The following is a 21,172-nucleotide window of genomic DNA, read 5'->3' as shown; positions in this document are numbered from 1 at the left end:
GATTTTCAAAAAACTTATGAATCAGTGAGCACAACAACATGTCATGTTTGAAGTATATACCACCACCCCCCAACATACCTAACAGAATAAACTGACTTGTAGATAGACACGGAGGAGAGGATGAAACAGAATGCTGAGTTTATGGCTCTTAATTTGTCACAGCAGCCACAGTATACTGATATAAATCTTTTAGTGTTTTGTTGTTTTGCTTCTCCATATGAATTTGAAAATCAATTAAATTTTGTAAATATTGTTAGGATTTTAAAAATTGGATGGCCTTGAGTCCATACGTTTAATTTAAAGGAGATCGACATCTGTGGTATATCTACAGTTGACCCTAAGACAGCATAGAGTTAAGGGCACCAACCCTCTGCACAGTTGAAGATCAACATGTGACTTATAGTTGGCCTTCCACATTCCTGGTTCTACGTCTGCAGATTCAACTATGGATTGTGTAGTGCTGTAGTATTTACTTTTGAAAAAAATTCATGTGTAAATGGACTTGAACTGTTCAAACCTGTCTTTTTCAAGGGTCAGCTATATTCTTCCTATCTCAAGGAGTCTCCATTTATCTAATTAGGCTTTGCTTAAAGTTCATAAAAGAAAATTTTATATTTTTCTCTGAGAAAGATTGGCACATCTTTTATGGTCAGGAATAGGTGTATTTAAAAAGAATGTTAAAAGAGATGGCTTCTCTTTGCTGCAGAAGGAACTCATGTGACCACTTCATTAAATGGTGGTTTAGATAAAGATTAGGAAGAAAGAATGTTCATTTGGATAAAAAGCATATACAGATCACTACTTTATATCTTTATGTTCTACATTACTTAGATTCTTCAGTATAAAAAGGAAGGCAAATTAAATACATACATTTGCAATATTGAGAGAAGACAGCTCTTAAAACTTAAAGTTAGAAATTGCCACCGAAATGTTGGATAAATTTGCCTTTATAAAACACTTAAAATTTTTAATGGTAAAATCTTTCATTAACAGAATTAAAAGACAAACAGCCAAGAAACTTTTGCAACATGTTTAAAGGCGTTAATTTCCTTAATTTATGAACTGTTAAAAATGTATGAAATTGGGAGAAAATTGTAAAGGACATTGTCAAGACATAATGGAAGGAGATTTTCTCTTACATTGCTGGCCAAGTGTAAATTAGAGGGCTTCATTAAATGTGAGAATTTTAGATGTACACGTGTATATGCTTTGAAACCAATACTTCCATGTCTTAGTATTTTTTCGCCTGAGGAGCTAAGTGGATGAGTGTGTCTAAACACTGCAGTGTTGTTTAGAATAATGAAAAAATTGAACTAGTCTAAATATTATTTGGGGATTGATTTTAGAATTTAGGTATGGTTCCTTTAGATGAACATTAGCATTCTCAGAAATTGTTAGCTTTCTAAAATTACTTAACAAGTAGTTTGACCTTTGAACACAGTACATTTTAGATGTGGGTCTATCTCTTCTCTATCTTTTGGAAATTTTTCAAGAATGGAATTGTTTATAGGAGCATCTATCATGTATAGAAATAAGAGTTAATATTTTTGAACACTTACCTGTGACCGGTGCTGGACCAAACATTTCACGTGTGTTATCTGACTTAATTCCTTCAACAGACCAGTGTGGCAGATAGTAATTGATCTCCAAGGAAATTTGAGTATTAAATAACTAGTAACGGGTATATAGTGTGTACAGTCAGAATATCTGGGTTCTGATCTCAGCTCTATTGTTTGCCTAACAATTTATAGATGCTTTGGCTGTCTATAAAATTAACGTAATTTCGGGTATTATATGAAAAAAATGCATTTGAAGCACAGAGTTTATGGAAAAATTTAAAACATTTGAATTTTAATTGGAACCTTAAAGGTGCTAAAGTTGAATCAGATATTAATGATCTATTTAAAGTCAGCAGAACCTCTGAATATACTTGATGATGGTCTTGATTCTGTATTTTCAGTTTCTAACTTACTAAAAATGGGTAAATTAGGAACTTATTTAAAAATTATATTTTGGCAAAACAAAGAATTGAATAAATGAAAGGAAGTGAAATTCATTGTTCATGTTTTATTTTGAATAACACAAATCTTTAAGTTGCATCACTTAGCAACATTATTCTGTGCTTCACTACCCCAAACTGAAGTGCCATAGCTAGTAAAAGGTGTGTTTGTGTTACCAAAAATTTGTCAGTGTTTGAATTTTTTAAAATCAGTAGCTTCAGAGTACCCAGTCATCTTTTCTTTTCCGTCAGTTGTCCTTAGGACTTTTTGAAGGCAAGTTGGTTGTTACCATAAGCTGCTGCTTATAATCATGCCATTTCTTGCAGACTGTCTTTAAGAAAAATAATTATTAATTTCTTCCTCCATTTCTTTTAAAATCTGAAAATAATAGTCCTGAGCAACCATTTAATAGCTGATATATAGTGCTTTGCTAGGTTTGGGGCAACTGCAAAAGAATAAGGGACTTGATGGTATAATAAGAGAATCATGTCAAATATGAAACATGAGTATAAAAGGCAAAAGGATTATATATATTATATAATATTTATTTGGCTGCATTGGGTCTTATGTAGTTGCCTGACCAGGGATTGAACCTCGGCCTCCTGCATAGGGAGGATGGATCTTGTAGTCTCAGAGGAATCATATATAAACAAGATGCCTTGAAGAAAGCTTCATGAAGCTGGGTCATTTGAAGTGTACCTTGAAAGAGGATTGAAATTTTAGTAGATGTAAAAGAAGAGCACAGCTATAAATGCAGGAATGTTGAGGGCAGTGGTCTTTCAAGCTTTTAAAAAATAAGGATATCAGGCCTCACCCTAGAACTGAAAATGTAATGGCAAGGTTCCCGAATTCATTGCAGGAACAGATTGCTCATTTCAAGTACCAGTATTAAGGATACTCACCCTGTATACCAGAACCTCTGCATCATTCTTCCCAGTCAATACTACTGCTACTCAAAATGTAGCCTACAGACTGGTGCTAGTTTTTCAGCTATTTATTTACAAGTCTGTAACATGTTAAGTGCAGAAGTTGAGGTGTTGAGAAGCTCATCTCAGTGTGATAATGCTGTGACATCCAATTGTGTGATTGAGGACTTGCCTTGTTGAATATAGCGTATAGACCATTGAATAGAGTATAGGTGCTTTTCACTGTATTTTCTAGCAATTTATTGTAAAGCATTAGTGTGTTTTGAATTAGAATTTAAAAACAAACAAAATCCCCCCAAAACAAAAAGCAACTGTCCCTGTATATAATTTGAGAAGCATGGTCTACACAGTGTTTAAAATTAACTTTTCACATTCTGACTCACTCTGTTTTTATCCTGTTTTATTTTGTTATTGTTTTCACCCTCTGTTTTAAAGTATGCCTTCTTTTCCTAGTGTAATAGTATTTACTTTCCCTTCCTAGTACTTTAAAATGTGTGTATGTTTAATTATTTTCAGTATTCAAAAGAAAGCCTTTGTTTTAGGGATATGAATTGAAACTTTTCTATTTTGGAAGTGCAGAACTGGATCGAGAACAGGTTTCAAGATTGAGCGAAAATAGTTTTTCAGTCTGATTTTTTAAATATATATTTATGTCTTTTGTGAATAGAGATGTAATGCTTCTCATTTTACAGTATATATGTGATTTTTATTTAATGTCTCATTTCTTTGGCAAAAACTTGCAGTACAGTGTTAAATAAAAGGGGTAAGAGCAGACATCCTTGTCTTATGTTTTTAGGGGTAAAACTTTAGGTCTTTTACCAGTCATTATGAAGTTAGATATGGGATTTTCATAGATACCCTTTATCAGATTGAGGATGTTACTTTTATTATATATAATTCAGTTTTTTTATCTTTGCCTGTGTTGGGTCTTCGTTGTGGTGCAGGCTTTTCTCTCGTGGTGGCAGTGCATGAGCTGCTTATTGCAGTGGCTTTTCACTGCCCAGCATGGACTGTAGGACTCGCAGGCTTTGGTAGTTGCTGTGTGTGGTCTCAGTCGTGTGGTGCCCAGGCTCAATAATTGTGGCGCATGGGCTCAGTTGCTCCATGGCATGTGGGATCTTCCCAGACCAAGGATTGAACCCGTGTCACCTGCATCGGCAGGCAGATTATTTACCACTGAAACACCAGGGAAGCCCCGAGGATATATATATATACTTTTTATTCCCAACTTTCTGGGTGTCTTTATCATTAAAGAATGTTGGCTATTGTTAAGTGCTTTTTCCATGTCTGTTGAGACTGTCATATGGGTTTTGATCCTTTTACTAATATGGTATATTGCATTGATTGATTTTTGTTTGTTGAACTGACCTTGCATTCTGAGATAAATCCCACTAGGTCATGATTTGTAATTCTTTTTATATGTTATCTTATTCAGTTTTCTAGTAGTCTGTTGAGGATTTTTGTATCTTTATTCATAAGGATTATCAATCTGCAGGTTTTTTGTAATGTCTTTGATTTTGGAGTGAAGATAATACTGGCCTCATTGGTTTAGTTTGAAAGTGTTCTTTCTATTCTTAGAATTCACCTAGGAAGCCATTTGGGCCTGGTCTTTTCTTTGAGGTCAGTTTTCTTTTTTATTAAGTCTGTCTTTTTATGGATCTGTTCAGATCTTCTGTTTCTTCTTGAGGCAGTTTTGGTAGTTTCTTTTATGTCTTCTTTGAATTTGTCCATTATATGTCAGTTCAGTCACCGAGTCGTGTCTGTCTCTGCAACCCCATGGACTGAAGCACGCCAGGCTTCCCTGTCCATTGCCAACTCCTGGAGCTTGCTCAAACTCATGTCCATTGAGTCGGTGATGCCATCCAACTAGTTCATCTTCTGTCATCCCCTTCTCTGCCTGTCTTCAGTCTTTCCTAGCATCAGGGTCTTTTCCAATGAGTCAGTTCTTCGCATCAGGTGGCCAAAGTATTGGAGTTTCAGCTTTAGCATCAGTCCTTCCAATGAGTATTCAGGACTGATTTCCTAAAGGTTGGTCTGGTTTGGATCTCCTTGCAGTCCAAAAGACTCTCAAGAGTCTTCTTCAACACCACAGTTCAAAAGCATCATTTCTTCAGCACTTAGCTTTCTTTACATGTAGATCACCTAATTTGCTAACATATAGTTGCTCCTAGTATTTCTTAATATGTTTTCTATTACTTTAAGATTGGCAGTAATGTTTTTTTTTTTCCAGTCCAGATTGGTAATTTGAATCATATCTCTTTTTACCTTGGATAGCCTAGCCAAAGATTTGTCAATTTTGTTATCTTTTCAAATAACTAATTTTGGTTCCTTGATTTCTTACTATTGTTTTTCTTGTCTCTGATTTACTTATCTCCATTCTAATATTTATTATTTCCTTTCTTCCCCATGCTTTTGCTCTTTGTTTTCTAGTTTTGTAGAATAGAACATTAGGTTATTGATGTTCAGATCTGTATTGAGGTGTTGATTAAAGCTCTGAATTTAACTCTACGCATTGTTTTAGCTGGATGCCATGTGTTTGGTTTATTATTTTTTCACTTACAAGTCAAAGTCTTTTTTCCAGCAGATTTAATTTACTGTCTGGAATCTTTTCATTTCATCTTGATGGGTTCACTTGCTAACAACAAATTCAGTTTTGGTGTACTTGAGGATGCCTTAATTTTGCCTTAATTTTTGAAGGGCAGTTTTGCTGAATATAGAATTCTTGGTTGCCAGGTGTATTCTTTACGCTTTTCGATTGTGTCATCTCAGTGACTTCTGGCCTCCCTGTTTTCTGATGACAAATTAATTTTTCTTTTTGAGGCTTTCTTGTTAACTGATGTGTTTTTCTCTTTGTATTCTCAAGATTCTTTTTGTTGTTGACTTTTGACAGTTTTGTGATGAGGTGCTTTGATATGGGCTCTGAGTGGGTTGCTATTTCCTTCTCTAGGGGATCCTCCCAAGCCAGGGCTTGAGCCCACATCTCCTGCACTGGCAGGTGGATTCTTTACCACTGAGCCACCAGGGAAGCCCCGATGAGTTTCTTAAAAATATGGAGAAGTGTGTTTCATCAAATTTGGGAAGTTTTCAGCCATTATTTGTTGAAATTCTTGTGTTTCTTTTCTCTCCTTTCAATTCTCCTGCTAAATATGTATTATTGCATCTGATGGTGACCCAGAAATGTTTGAGGTTCTGTTCAGTTTTATTCATTATTTTTAAGTTCTGTTTGTCAGACTGGATTATTTCAACCAACCTATCTTTTGAGTTTGCTTGTTTGTATTTTATTTTATTGAAAACTGTTATTTTTGGCTGTGCTGGTTCTTCGTTGCTGCATGGGCTTTTCTCTAGTTGCAGCGAGTGGGAGCTACTCTAGTTGTGGTGCGTGGGCTTCATGTTGTGGTGGCTTCTCTCATTGTGGAGCACAGACTCTGGGGTGCACAGGCTTCAGTAGTTGTGGGATGTGGGCTCTAGAACACAGGCTCAATAGTTATGGGACGCAGGCTTAGTTGTTCAACAGCATGTGGGATCTTCCCAGATCAGGGATCGAACCTGAGTCATTGGCAGGCAGACCCTTTATCACTGAGCCACCAGAGAAGCCCTGCTTATTTTTAATTTTGCCATTTCAAATGTGCTGTTAAGCTTTTAGTAAGCTTTTCATTTTGTTCATTGTATTTTTAAACTTTTTTTTAAACATAAAGAAGTGAAAGTTGCTTGGTCATGTCCAACTCTTTGGGACCTCATGGACTGTAGCCTGCTAGGCTTCTCTGTCCATGTAATTCTCCAGGCCAGAATACTGGAGTGGGTTGCTGTTCCCCTCTCCAAGGCATCTTCCCACCCCAGGGATCTAACCCAGGTCTCCTGCATTGCAGGCAGGTTCTTTACTGACTGAGTCACTAGGAAAGCCACCTTACTATTAACATTCTCTCATTTGGTGAGATACCATTCTCACACTTGCCTTTAGTTCTTTAGACATGGTTTTCTTTATCTTTTGGAACATATTTAAAACTTGTGCTGGTGTTTGATACTGTCACACTTGTCTGGTGTATCTAATGTTTGTGCTTTTTCAGGGACAGTTTCTATTGACTTCTCTTTTACATGGAGTGCACTTTCTTATATCTTTGTGTCCTGTAATTTTTGCTGATAAGTTAACATTTTAAATAGCACAGCAACCCTGGAAACCAGTTTCTCCCTCTCTCCCATAATTTGTTGTTTCTTCTGTTTGTTATTGTTGCTGTGTGATTCTTCAATGACTTTCCTGAACTATGTGCAGTCGGTTTTCTTCTATTTATGACCACTGGATTCTTCACTCATTCAGCCTAGTGGTCAGCTAATGATTGGATGGATACTTATTTACAAGCTTGGAGTCTGTAAGTCCCCTAGTCTTCACCACCGGGCTCTGTGTATGTATTTGGGACATACTATCAGTATTCAGGAAACAGTTTACAGTACTTTTTTAGCCTTCACATCCTTCTTGTGCAGTCTCCAGATCAGCCAGAGGTGAAAGTTTAAATATTTTTCCAGTCTTTCCTTAATACGCCTGTAGCTCATGCGCACGGCCATCTATACTCCCTTTAATGTGTTGGTGTTCTTTAAAGTTCCCTATGGATAGCTCATCCCCCGGCTTTTCCTTTTATTATTATTATTATTATTTTTTGATTAGTTGTTTGCCTCATTAGTGATTGCTGCCTCAGGCAGCTGTGGTGTTAAATAATTGCCAGTGATCGTTTTTCACAAATGACTCCAAGAGAAAAACTGTTGCACTGGGTGAGTTCTAAATTAAGTTAAATAAAGACAAGCTTTGTGAGCTCAGTTTTCGAAGGAGCAGATAGGTGAGGCAAAAAATGATGTTTCTCAGAGTAAAGTGTTGAAAGAACCCTGATTCTGTTCTGACTCTCCAGTGACTGATCGGCTGCTGCTTGTCACTGTGTTCATGGGCCGTTGGTTTTAAGGCTGCCGTGGAGATGAGGATGGAGGATGGGAACACAATAAGTTTAAAATGCCACAAAGCTTACTGTTTTTATTGAGATTCATCTGTTTTTCATGAATAAATGTCTTTGTTGCAAACCTTTGATTAATTTCTAGGTTTCCAAAAAAGTTAGGTTTTAGTGTTTACTTTTGCTTAATTGTTTTTAATGGAGATTTTCAGAGTTCTTTATTCCGCTAACTTGCTGATATTATCTTATAACCTGCTTTTTTTAAAGTTATAAATACTTAATGTTTCATAGTTTTATTAAAATATTCTTCTATGAATATTTTTAGTGACTGCCTATTCACTTGCATGTATGTACCATGATTCATTTAGTGTCTTACTGTGTAGTGGGTAGTGGACAAGATAGTAGAAGTTAGGGAAGAAAAATAGGACTTGTATATCATGTGAGGGAACCTGGGCATTATTCTGTTTACAGTGGGAAGCCCTGTAAGTATTTAAGTAGATGAGTGATACAGGTAGTTGGACTTAGGTTTGGGTAAATTATTCTGGTAGCAGTGTATGGAGGATGGATAAAAAGTGGGCTTAGAATATTGTGAGAATAGGTAAGGAGGCTACTAATAAAATTCAGACAAGAGATCATGAAGTATCAAATGACAGTGGCAGCGAGAGAAAGAAATGCATTGCAGAACTGTTTAGGGTGAAAAATGAGTGCTTCGTTGAGTGGTGGGGGTGGGGTGGCGTGGTGTGGAGTAAAGGGAGCTGAAGAGAGGGGGGTGAATCTGAATTGAATGTCAGGTTTAAGATTTAGATAATATTACCAATGTAGTAAGGGAACGTTATAATAAAGAACTTGAAGAAAATGAGAGGAAAGATGGTGGATTCATTTTGGGCCAAGTTGAGTTTGAAACACCTGTGGAAGATGTAAGTGGATAGGTAATGTAAGCCCAAATCTCAGAAAAGAGCATGAAATAAATAGTAGCTGTGGATTGGTGGTGGTCAGTTGTTTCAGGCCACTCTGTGACCCCATGGGCTGTAACCCACCAGACTCCTCTGTCAATGGGGTTTTCCCAGCAAGAATACTGGAGTGGGTTGGCGTGCCCTCCTCCAGGGGATCCTCCCAACCCAGGGATCAAACCCACATCTCCTGCGTTGCAGGCTGATTTCTTTACCACCACCAAAGCCCAGGGATTAGGGAAGTATTTTTATATAGATAGAGTTCAAGTTGTATCAGATGGAGGAGGAGGACATGTTCCTGGAAGACACCACAATTTAAAGAGAGAGTATACAGAAAGAAAAGTTCATAGTGAACATGGAAAAAGACAGTTCGTTGCTAACATTATCGTAATAGTTTTTCTGTATCCTCTTCCTTCAGCATTGACTTGTGTCAGCCCTAAACTTGAATGTCACAACTGTTTATGTGTCTCGGGAGGTAGCATAGAGTAAGGCATACTTTATTCTTAGTTCAGTTTGGTTCTGTTAATTGCTGTTTGATCTAGTGTCTTAGTCTCTTTGAAGCTTGGTTTTGAGTTTATTTTTAACTTTTTAATAAAGTGAAGAGGTAAAATAAAATTGATAGGTCCCTATCTCCATGAGAATTAATGAAACTAAAGTATCTAGCTCAGTCTTTAGAGAATGGTGGGTGTCAGTAAATGATATTACCTTCTTTCTTCACCATCTTCATACTGTATGAGAATTCTTTTGCTCCTTTGCTGTGTTATGAGGAAAGCAGTTGGTACCAGTTTATACTAATGTTTGAATGGTACTTAACTCTTTACACTGTGTGTTAGAGTGGTTTGGTATCACAAATGAATTTAATTCGTTAAAATTTAGGTATTCTGATGAACTGAATAGGCTATAATCAGTCAGTGTCAGGAGATACTTTAAGGTAGTATGCGTGCGGAGAAGGCGATGGCACCCCACTCCAGTACTCTTGCCTGGAGAATCCCATGGACAGAGGAGCCTGCTGGGCTACAGTCCATGGGGTCGCGAGGAGTCGGACACGGCTGAGAGACTTCACTTTCACTTTTCACTTTCATGCATTGGAGAAGGAAATGGCAACCCACTCCAGTGTTCTTGCCTGGAGAATCCCAGGGACAGGGGAGCCTGGTGGGCTGCTGTCTATGGGGTCACACAGAGTCGGACACGACTGAAGTGACTTAGCAGCAGCAGCAGCAGCAGTATGCATGCAACTGCACTAAATCCTCTGAATTCTTGGTAATTTGCAGTGCCTGCCTGTCCTAAACTTCAGAGTTCCCGTCTCATCCCTTGCTGGACTGTGTAGCTGTCAAATAATTCTTTAAAGATACTGTTCTTTCAGAATGAATTCCGTTAAAATTGGCCACAAGTTTATGTTTTGGCTTACCACCTCAAGTGTTGATTGAGGGCTCAGAAGAGCTGGTTTGGAATTGTTTAATAGTTTTGTGTGGAGAATTTCAAAAATATATTTGTGGAGAATGAGTAAGATCATGTTTGTGTAACTGTAAAAGTGCTATCTATACAGATATAAACTATTAAGTAAGCGTAAGTGATTACAACTTGTTTGCCTTTCCTTATCTTTATGTTGCCATACTTAGCTTGTATGTTTGATAAAACAGAATTGACTTGTTCTTATATAGGACACTGTATCTTTGTTTATTAGGTTCTCTTTTTCACTGTATCTCCTCATTTCCTCTGTGCCTGTGTGGAGTTGTTGAAGGCAAGATAAAAAATTTTATTTTACTTTATAGATTTTAATCTTAAAATTAAAGGGCTTGTTTTCAGATCATCAGTTCAGTCGCTCAGTTGTGTCCGATTCTTTGCAACCCCTTGGACTGCAGCACGCCAGGCTTCCCTGTCCATTACCAACTTCTGGAGCTTACTCAAACTCATATCCATTGAGTCGGTGATGCCATCCAACCATTTCATCCTCTGTCATCCCAAAGTCCCACCTTCAGTCTTTCCTAACATCAGGGTCTTTTCCAGTTCTTCACATCAGGTGGTCAAAGTATTGGAGTTTCAGCTTTAGCATCAGTCCTTCCAGTGAATATTCAGGACCAATTTCCTTTAGGATGGACTGGTTGGATCCCCTTGCAGTCCAAGGAATTCTGAAGAGTCTTCTCCAACACCACAGTTCAAAAGCATCAATTCTTCGGCACTCAGCTTTCTTTATAGTCCAACTCTCACATCCATACATGACTACTGGAAAAACCATAGCTTTGACTAGATGAACCTTTGTTGGCAAGTACATGTCGCTGCTTTTTAATATGTTTTCAGATCATGATCACATATTAATACTTCCTTCAGTGCTTTTTGTTCTTTCAGTTCTATACATTTTTATCTTCCTATCATATCAGGAGCTTTTCTGCAGTTATTTTGAAACATCAGTATGGTAAACAGATGAGCTACATATCTTAAGCGATTTTGCTTGCTTTGAAATTTTAGCATGTTTTTAGTATGATTTGTATCTGCTTGCTTTTCATGGTAAAGGACTAACGAATAATAAGTATTTGAAAGATGAAAAAAACAAACATCTTAAGTATTTATACAGGAGATAGGTTCCTGCTTTTGTTTTGATGAATTAAAACATTCAGGACAGATATCAAGAGAGAGATTGACTTGCCTCCTTGCTACATTGTTAAATACGAGAGTGAGTTTGCCATTTTCATTTCTGTTAATATTAATTTATTATATAAAAATAAAAATAGATTTTAGTAATTACCTTCTGAGTTATTTTTTTCTAGTTAAAATGATTTTCTAGTTAAAATGTTGGGACAGTAGACTATTTTTGAAAGCATTAAGAAAAAAGTCGTTTTTTTGGTTTTGTTTATATTGCTTTAAATTCCTTTGTAAATTTGTAAATTCCTGTGTTATGAGTGTTTTCCGAGTTTTGGGGGTTTTTTCTTAAGAATGCATTCATGGGGAGCTTCCAGGTGCCGGTAGTAAAGAATCTGCTTGCCAGTGCAAGATGTATTCACATGTGCAAAAACTTCTGTGGACACAGAGGAGCATAGGTTTAAGTGTTGAGGAAATCACTGTAGATCAATGCATTTCCTAGAGTGATTCCAGAAACTTTATTTTTGAAGTTCCATTTCACCCACTCTCACTTCAAAAAGCATACTGGAATGAAACTAATGAACATAGTGTTGAATATATATTAAATTAGGTTTTTTAAAACCACTTTATTGAGCTGTTTAAAATGTATGTTAGTTATAACATATAGTAAACTGCATATATTTTAAGTGTACACTTGATATTTCTTGTGAGCAGTGTAGATGAGTTTTGCTTTTTTATCCATCTGATAGTCTTTAACATTTTGAGAGTATCATTTTTATTTAATGTGATTATGTAGAGTCTGTCATCTACTCTTTATCTTCTACTTATCCCCTTTGATTATTGTTCCTCTTTTTCTGCCTTTGTTTGGATTAATCAAGTATTTTTGTGATTTTTGTTTTCTTTTTTTTGGCTTATTACTGGTACATTTTTATTTTCGTAGTTGCTTTAATGTTTATAGTACTTGTTTAGTCACTAAGTCATGTCTGACTCTTACGACCCCATGGTCTGTAGCCCACCAGACTTCTCAATCCATGGGATTTCTTAAGTAAGAATACTGGAGTGAGTTGCTATTTCCTTCTCCAGGGAATCTTCCCAACCCAGAGATCGAACCCACATCTCCTGCATTGGCAGGTGACAGTTCTTTACCACTGAGCTACCTGGGGCAGCCCAGTGTTTATAGTACCTATATATACACATCTCTTAACATTTTACCTTAGACATTGTAATTTTGGTTGAGACCTAGAAGCTCGATTCGAAGAGTTCTTTTTATACAGCTTCCATCCTCAACTTTTTGGATATGTGGAATATAGTTATAATAACTGTCTTCATGTCCTTTTCTGCGTGCCGAACATCTGGGTTAAAATCTGGCTTAAATCTGATTTGATGATTATTTTCTTCATTATGATTTAGGTTTTCCTGCTTCTCTGCATGCCTGGCAGTCTTCAATTAAATACCAGACAAGATAAATTTATTTCATCCTGGATATTTGTATATCTATAAAATTGAGCTCTGTTCAGATGATCTTAAACAGTTTGACCTGTTTGCATCTTGCTTTTATGATATGTTAGGTGGCTCTGGAGTAGTGTTCATTCTAGGGCTAATTGCTGCATCAATTGTGAGTTTTCCTAGTCTGGCTTGTGGGAATTAGGTACTCTCCAGAACTTTCCTCCTTTTATAAGGGGGGTTAACTTTAGTTATTAATTCTAAATTTTATTTAATTTTCGTCAGAGAGCACGTGTTAATCACTCAGTCGTGTCTGACTCTCTGCAACCCCCTGAACGGTACCCCACCAGGCCCCTCTGTCCATGGGATTCTCCAGGCAAGAAGACGAGTGGGTTGCCATTCCCTTCTCCAGGGCATCTTCCTGACCTAGGGATTGAATCCGGGTCTCCTACATTGCAGGCAGAATCTTTACCGCTGAGCCACCAGAAAAGCCCAGAGAGCATGGTATGTGCTGTTTTTCGTGGTTCTTTTTCTCCTTAGTTTGTGTCCTTACTAGTTCACTTTTACATGAAAAGATTTATACTGTATTGAATTCAGAGTTTTAAGGGTAAAGTGCTAATTGTGTTGTTCAAATCTTATGCATAGTGACTAGCATTACCTTTGCTAAATGAGACAGATGTGTTAAAATCTACCATACTTTTAAAAAATTTATCTATTTTTAATCAAAGGATAATTGCTCTGTAGTATTCTGTTGGTTTCTACCAAACATCAACATGAATCAGCCATAGGTATACATATGTCCTCTCCCTCCTGAACCTCCTTCTACGTCCCACCCCTCTAGGTTGTTGCAGAGTCCAGGTTTGAGTTCCCTGAGTCATTCAGCAAATTCCCATTGGCTCTCTGTTTTAGGTATGGTAATGTGTGTTACCATGTCACTTTCTCCTATACATCCCACCCTCTCCAAAATCTACCACACTTTAAGTGACTTTGCTTTACCTTAAATAGCTGTTGGTTTTTGCTCTTTATATTTTATAACTCTTCATGCAGAATTGAAATTAAGACTTCCTGGTAAATAGAGCTTTTTGTCAAAATACATTCAGTTTAGTCGCTCAATCATGTCTGACTCTTTGCAACCCCATGGACTGCAGCACACGAGGCCTCCCTCTCCATCACCAACTCCTGGAGTTTACTCAAACTCCTGTCCATTCAGTCAGTGATGCCATCCAACCATCTCATCCTCTGTTGTCCCCTTCTCCTCCTGCCTTCTACCTTTCCCAGTATCAGGGTCTTTTCAAATCACTCAGTTCTTTGCATCAGGTGGCCAAAGTATTGGAGTTTCAGCTTCAGCATCAGTCCTTCCAGTGAATATTCAGGACTGACTTCCTTTAGGATGGTCCGGTTGGATCTCCTTGCTGTCCAAGGGACTCTCAAGAGTATTCTCCAACACCACAGTTCAGAAGCATCAATTCTTCAGCACTCAGCTTTCTTTATAGTCCAACTCTCACATCCATATATGACTACTGGAAAAATCATACCCTTGACTAGATGGACCTTTGTTGGTAAAGTAATGTCTCTGCTTTTTAATATGCTGTCTAGGTTGGTCATAACTTTCCTTCCAAGGAGTAAGCGTCTTTTAGTTTCATGGCTGCAGTCACCATCTGCAGTAATTTTGGAGCCCAGAAAATAGTCTGTCACTGTTTCTGGTGTTTCGTCATCTATTTGCTCTGAAGTGATGGGACCAGATGCCATGATCTTAGTTTTCTGAGTGTTGAGTTTTAAGCCAGATTTTTCACTCTCCTCTTTTCACATTTATCAAGAGGCTTTTTGGTTCCTCTTCGCATTCTGCCATAAGGGAGGTGGTATCTGCATATCTGAGGTTATTGATATTTCTCCCAGCAATCTTGATTCCAGCTTGTACTTCATCCAATCCAGCATTTCTCATGATGTACTCTGCATATAAGTTAAATCAGCAGGGGGACAATACACAGCCCTGATGTACTCCTTTCCCAATTTGGAACTAGTCTCTTGTTCCATGTCCAGTTCTAACTTGCTGATATTCTAACTCGTGATCTGATATTTCTATCTCTTTATGAATTTTCCACAGTTTGTTGTCATCCACACTGTCAAAGGCTTTGGCATAGTCAATAAAGCAGAAGTAGATGTTTTTCTGGAACTCTCTTGCTTTTTCCATGATCCAGCAGATGTTGGCAATTTGATCTCTGGTTCCTCTGCCTTTTCTAAAACCAGCTTGAACATCTGGAAGTTCACGGTTCACGTATTGCTGAAGCCTGCCTGGCTTGGAGAATTTTGAGCATTACTTTAGTAGCATGTGAGATGAGTGCAATTGTGCAGTAGTTTGAGCATTCTTTGGCATTGCCTTTCTTTGGGATTGGAATGAACACTGACCTTTTCCAGTCCTGTGGCCACTGCTGAGTTTTCCAAATTTGCTGGCATATTGAGTGCAGCACTTTGACAGCATCATCTTTCAGGATTTGAAACAGCTCAACTGGAATTCCATCACCTCCACTAGCTTTGTTCATAGTGATGTTTCTGAAGGCCCACTTGACTTCACATTCCAAAATGTCTGGCTCTAGGTGAGTGATCTCGCCATCATGGTTATCTGGGTCATGAAGATCTTTTTTGTCTAGTTTTTCTGTGTATTCTTGCTATCTCTTCTTAATATCTTCTGCTTCTGTTAGCTCCATACCATTTCTGTCCTTTACTGAGCCCATCTTTGCATGAAATGTTCCCTTGGTATCTCTAATTTTCTTGATGAGATCTCTAGTTTTTTCCATTCTGTTTTCCTCTATTTTTTTGCATTGATCATTGAGGAAGCCTTTCTTATCTCTCCTTGCTGTTCTTTGGAATTCTGCCTTCAAATGGGTATATCTCTCCTTTTCTCCTTTGCCTTTAGAGTCTCTCCGTTTCTCAGCTATTTGTAAGGCCTCCTCAGACAACCATTTTGCGTTTTTGCATTTCTTTTTTTTGAGGATGGTCTTGATCACTGCCTCCTGTATAAAGTCATGAACCTCTGTCCATAGTTCTTCAGGCACTCTGCTGCAGTCCATGGGGTGGCAAAGAGTTGGACATGACTGAGCAACTGAACTGACCCAGACTTAGGGTCTATGGGCTCTGTGGTAGGGTTAAGGGTGAACTCCAAGAGCGTTTACACTAAGGGAGCCCTTACTGGCCTGATCCTGCCAGTGCCTCTGTCCCCATGCCATCCCGTGCCTCCACAGGCAGCCCTCCAACACGAGCAGGTGATTTTGGTTCAGTGTCCTGTGGGGTCACTGCTCCTTTCCCCTCGGTCTTGGTATGTGCAAAATTTTGTTTGTGCTCTCCAAGACTGAAGTCTCCCTCTTCCACAGGCCCCTGAAAGTCCTGTAATCAAATCCTGCTGGCCCGCAAGGTCCGATTGCATGGGAATTCCCAGTCCCTTTATCAGATCCCCAGGCTGGGAAACCTGGGGTGAGGTCCAGAACCTTTGCAACAGTGGGAGAACTTCTTTGGTATTATTGTTCTCCAGTTTGTGGGTCACCCACCCTGCGGTTATTGGATTTCGTTTTATCGTGATTGTGCTGCTCTGCCATCTCACTACAGATCTCTTTGTCTTTGGACGTGGAGTATCTTTTTTTTGGTGGGTTCCAGCGTCCTCCTTTCCATGGTGGTTCAACAGCTAGTTGCAATTTTGGTCCTCTTGCAGGAGGAAATGAACACACATTCTCCTACTCTACCGTCTTCTCTCGTCATCTTTATATAATATTTCCATCTTGTTATTCTTCTGTGTTAGAACATTCTGAATAAGAGCACCAGGCTCTCTTCCAAGTATTTGTTTCTTTCTTTTGTCCTCTCTTTTCTTCCTCCGTTTTCTCAGTTTCTTCTCACTTCTCCTATATCTGCCTCTTTTTAGAACTTGATAATGTATTATTTATAATTTTCAGCCTGTTTGTGTAGTTTTACCCCCCTCCGCCCCTTTTCCTCCTACTTTTCTCTTCTGCTTTCCTCCTTGTTGTGCTTAACTCCATATTGTTTGTATCTTAATACTGTATTTTTGTGTTTCTTTCCCCTTACCTTTCTCCCTTCTCTTCATCCTTCCTTCCAATCTCCTTCCCTCCATATTTCCCCTTCAACCCCTTCCTGCCTTTCACCATTCCACATTGTTACCATCTTCCTCTCCCCTCTTAGCCCTTTTCCAACATCCCACTTCCTCCTTTCCTACTTACTCTCTTTTCTTCATTTCCATTCCTTCTCCCCTCTCTTGTTTTGAGCTTGTATTTATTTTTATCCAGCATTTCTGTGTCTCTGCAGTTGGAGAGGTATTTGGTGTGTTATTCACCATATTGTTGCATCAGTCCCCTTTATTATTGGTTATTTTAAGGAAATAATTTGCATTGTTTGTTACTTTATTATTAGAAGCAGATTCCCTGTAGTACGCTTCGTAGTTTAGTGTATTATAATGCCATCATTTGAGAAAAAGTTCTAAATGGTAATTTTTTTTTTTAACAGGTGAGAAGGAAGAATGATATTGCAAAATTTGTTGAATTTTTGGTCTTCCAACTTGGGTTATGTGATAACTTTTATAAGGGAGGTATTAGTACAGGTGCTTGAAATTTAAGCTCAGGAACACTGGCCTCTAAACTGCGTAATTTTTAATTATGTACGTTACAGAGCTTAAATGTCTTCAAAGTATGTAGTAGGAAATATGTTAACCTTATTCATAAAAAGATGTTAAAGAGACATCTGAAATTTTATTTGTGAAAACTCAGTGAGGTCTGGAACTGTTTTGCCACTTGAAGTTAGTATTCCCAAAGGTCTTCAAAGCATTCCTAAGCCTGAGTCAGTTTTTCACAATCTCAGAAACTTCAATCTTAATTTATAGTAGAACTGTTTCTTTGATTCCTTTAAGGAACCTCTAGTTCACAAACAAATCAAACAAAAATATTTCTAAAATTGGGGAAATTTTTGAATGTTTAAGCTTTTAAGTTCAGCCATCAGTTTAGCACTATGTGGAGCACTCGCTCAGATTAAAATTTTGAAAAAAATATCGAAGGTTTAAGAAGCTAAGGCATGCTTCCTGTCCCCCAAAGCATCCAGTATCTGTAAGAGAATAATATAATTGGCACTCCATCTTGGAGTGGTGGGTCTGCATCCTCAGATTCAACCTACCATGGATCCAAAATATTTAGGAAAAAAAAAAGAATTCTAGAAAGTTCCAGAAATCAAAACTTGAATTCACTGCACCCAGTCAGCTATTTATATAGTATTTATATCGTGTTAGGTTTTATAAGTAATCTACAGATGACGTAAAGTGTGTGTGGGAGGATGTGCATAAGTTATATGCAGATATTATGTCATTTTATGTAAGGGACTTACTTGAGTATGTTTGGATTTTGGCATCTGATGGGTTCCTGGAACCATCACCTGCTCATATAGAGGGACAGTTGTACCAGCTAATGTGACATAATTAGGAGCCATATTGACCGAAATTGATGGAGACATTCACAGAAAGAGAAAAAACAATACCCATAATGGGTTATGGTCATTTGAGGGGCAGGGGGAGAAAGGTATTGGGTAGAAGTTTTTTCCATAATCTTTCTTCCTGCTTTTCTTTTCTTTTTATATTTTCCTTTCTCTTGTGTTATTATTTTAGAGAGTTGTTTTTAAATTAGTGAAGCCTTCTTTTATATTATTCTATCTACCTATCCTTTTATATCCACTTTTTTTGTGTGTTTCTTCTCCTATTTTCCCCTGACCATGTAAGTTTTGTGAATTGATGAGCAAAAGTATTTCATGAGTTTTTATTTGCTAACTAGATCATTATAAATAGATACAGATTTAAAAAACAAACTTCTTAATTTTGATCCAGTACTTTTTATTAGTAAGTATGTAGTTTCCAGGCTTTGTTTAACCTAGTATATGGGAAGGAAATAGAGGCTGTCTTGGCTCCTAAATTATGTTGCAAAATCTTGAGCTGATTCACGTTTGCTTCTGTTATGTTTTGAATTTTTTTTGTTTTGCTTGTTTTTTTTTCTCATTTTCTTTTTTCCTTGGGGACATTAGTTTTGTTAGAAACATTAGTTTCAGGAAATTTAGTGATAATTATAGCAGTTTATTTCATTCTGATTTCATAGTTCTTTGTTATTTCAAACTACTCTATGGGGAAAGTAGAATACTTTTCCTGTTTATTTTAGTGTATGTGTTTTATTTTGGTATTCTTTAAAATGTTTAGTATTCAGTGACTATTATTCTTATCTCTGTTCTTTTCTTATTTTTCTTATAAATGTGTTAACACTGGAGGCTGAATAACGTTGAGGTTAAGAACATAAGCACCAAGCCCAGGCTGTGTGTTGCTGTGCTTAGTCACTCAGTCGTGTCTCACTCTTTGAAACCCCATGGACTGTACCCTGCCAGGCTCCTCTGCCCATGGCGATTCTCCAGGCAAGAATACTAGAGTGGGTTGCCATGCCCTCCTCCAGGGGATCTTCCCAAACCAGGGATTGAACCCAGGTTGCCCACATCACAGGTGAATTCTTTAGTCTGAGCCACCAGGGAAGCCCAGTCCAGGCTGTGTTGAGTTTAAATCCATGACCCTGTTTCTCACTAACTGAATTACTTAAACTCTCTGTGCCTGTTTCCTCATCTTTAGAGTCAGGATAATAATAGTACTTATTTCATAGTGCTGTTTTGAGGAATATAGGAATTAATTTCTATAAAGAACTTAGAAGAATGTCTGGCATATGGGAAATATTGTTTATGTTAGCTGTTAACCACTCACCCCCCCCCCCTCGGTCCCCCGCCCCCCGGCCCAGTTCTCTGAAGAGTCACACAGATACTGTTACAGGTAGGAATAGAACCTGGGTGTTCTTATTCCAGTCAAGATGAAGCAATGCTCTTTTGCTTGTCAGTAGGTTATGCAGTGTTTTCCAAGGTATAAATTTCTGAGCTACAAAGTGAATACAATAAAATTAAAATAATTTGTTTATAATAAAACACATTTGCATGTTCAGCACTGTGCTTAGGTTTTATAAATGCTAAAGTAGACACACTTTCTGTCCTAAAGAAGCTATAGACTAGTCCTGGAAAAGAGATAAGAAAATACTTGAGACATAATTACTTTCATGAAAGAGAGTTGTACAGAACAGAAGGAAATAGAGAGGAGAGGGCATCCATCCCTTCCTTTGGGAGGGTGAAGGAAAAGGGAAACGGTCTTGGAAAACTCCATAGATGAGCTAATCAATTCAGGAGTTGTTATGAATATTCATAGGATAAGGTAATATACCACAGAGAGTTTAAAGTGCTATGTATATGTTGTTAATATTTAACTTTATACTGAAATCTTCTATTCAGCCTTTAAGCATTCCAAGAAATTAATTGATTCTTACCTTTAATTTGAGTTTACCAACAAGCAGTAGTTTATCCTATATTTTACTCCCAGGGTGTATAAAAAATTTTTTTTTCCAGTTGCTTTTTTTTCAAATTTGTTTATTATAGGAGAGACACATGCTTTTTGTAAATGAATTTGAGTAGTTGGAAGTATATAAAAGTTGTTAATTCCTCCCCCTTACCCCAACTTTCTCATTCCCTCTGAAAACAAACAATAAAATGCAGGAGAGCCTGGTTTGAATCCTGGGTTGGGAATATCCCCTGGAGAAGAGAGGCTACCCACTCCATTACTCATGGGCTTCTCCGGTGGCTCAGACAGTAAAGAATTCGCTTGCAATGTGGGAGACCTGGGTTTGATCCCTGGGTTGGGAAGATCCCCTGGAGAAGGGCATGGCAACCCACTCCAGTATTCATGCCTGGAGAATCCCCATGTACAGAGGAGCCTGGCAAGCTGCAGTCCATGAGGTTGCAAAGCATTGGACGAGGCACAGTGACTAAGCACAAGCACCTATATACCTGTGTAGGTATCTTGCTTTAAATGATAAACGCCATTTCCTTTGCACTTAAGACATTTCATGACATATCAAGGCTACTTTTTCCATTTTCTTTTCATCAAAATGCTCAAAGCCAGCCAAAATGAATGAATTTTCTGCATTCTATCTGTTTTCTTCACTTCATGTTTTTGTTAATGCCAAGAATGTGTTTCTTATTCAAAACCACCACATCATATCCAAATACCTTGCTGTCCGTAAAGATCTTTTCAGATAATACATTCTCTGTCAAAGCTTTTCTTTCCCCACCTTTACTCCTTCCTGTGTTTTGAAAGTAATTTTGTGTTAGTACCTAACACTTGCTGCTGTGGATACAGTTAAATGTTTAGTTTTCTGTGCTTTGGACTACACTGACAGTTCTTATAACAGTATTTTATGAGTTTTGTAATACTTAAATGCCTATTTGGAAAG

At 37.7% G+C, this 21,172-nt stretch overlaps 1 protein-coding gene across 11 annotated transcripts in view; it reads left to right on the top strand.

The window, feature by feature from the left end:
- The window catches only part of RALGAPA1 (Ral GTPase activating protein catalytic alpha subunit 1), a 202,247-nt gene that overhangs the window by 15,024 nt on the left and 166,051 nt on the right, over window positions 1-21,172 (top strand). The window lies entirely within an intron of this gene.

This window comes from Capra hircus, chromosome 21 (assembly GCF_001704415.2).
Source record: "Capra hircus breed San Clemente chromosome 21, ASM170441v1, whole genome shotgun sequence".
NCBI classification, from domain to species: domain Eukaryota; kingdom Metazoa; phylum Chordata; class Mammalia; order Artiodactyla; family Bovidae; genus Capra; species Capra hircus.
The sequence above is the reverse complement of the archived record's forward strand: the minus strand, read 5'-3'. Positions and strand labels throughout refer to the sequence as shown.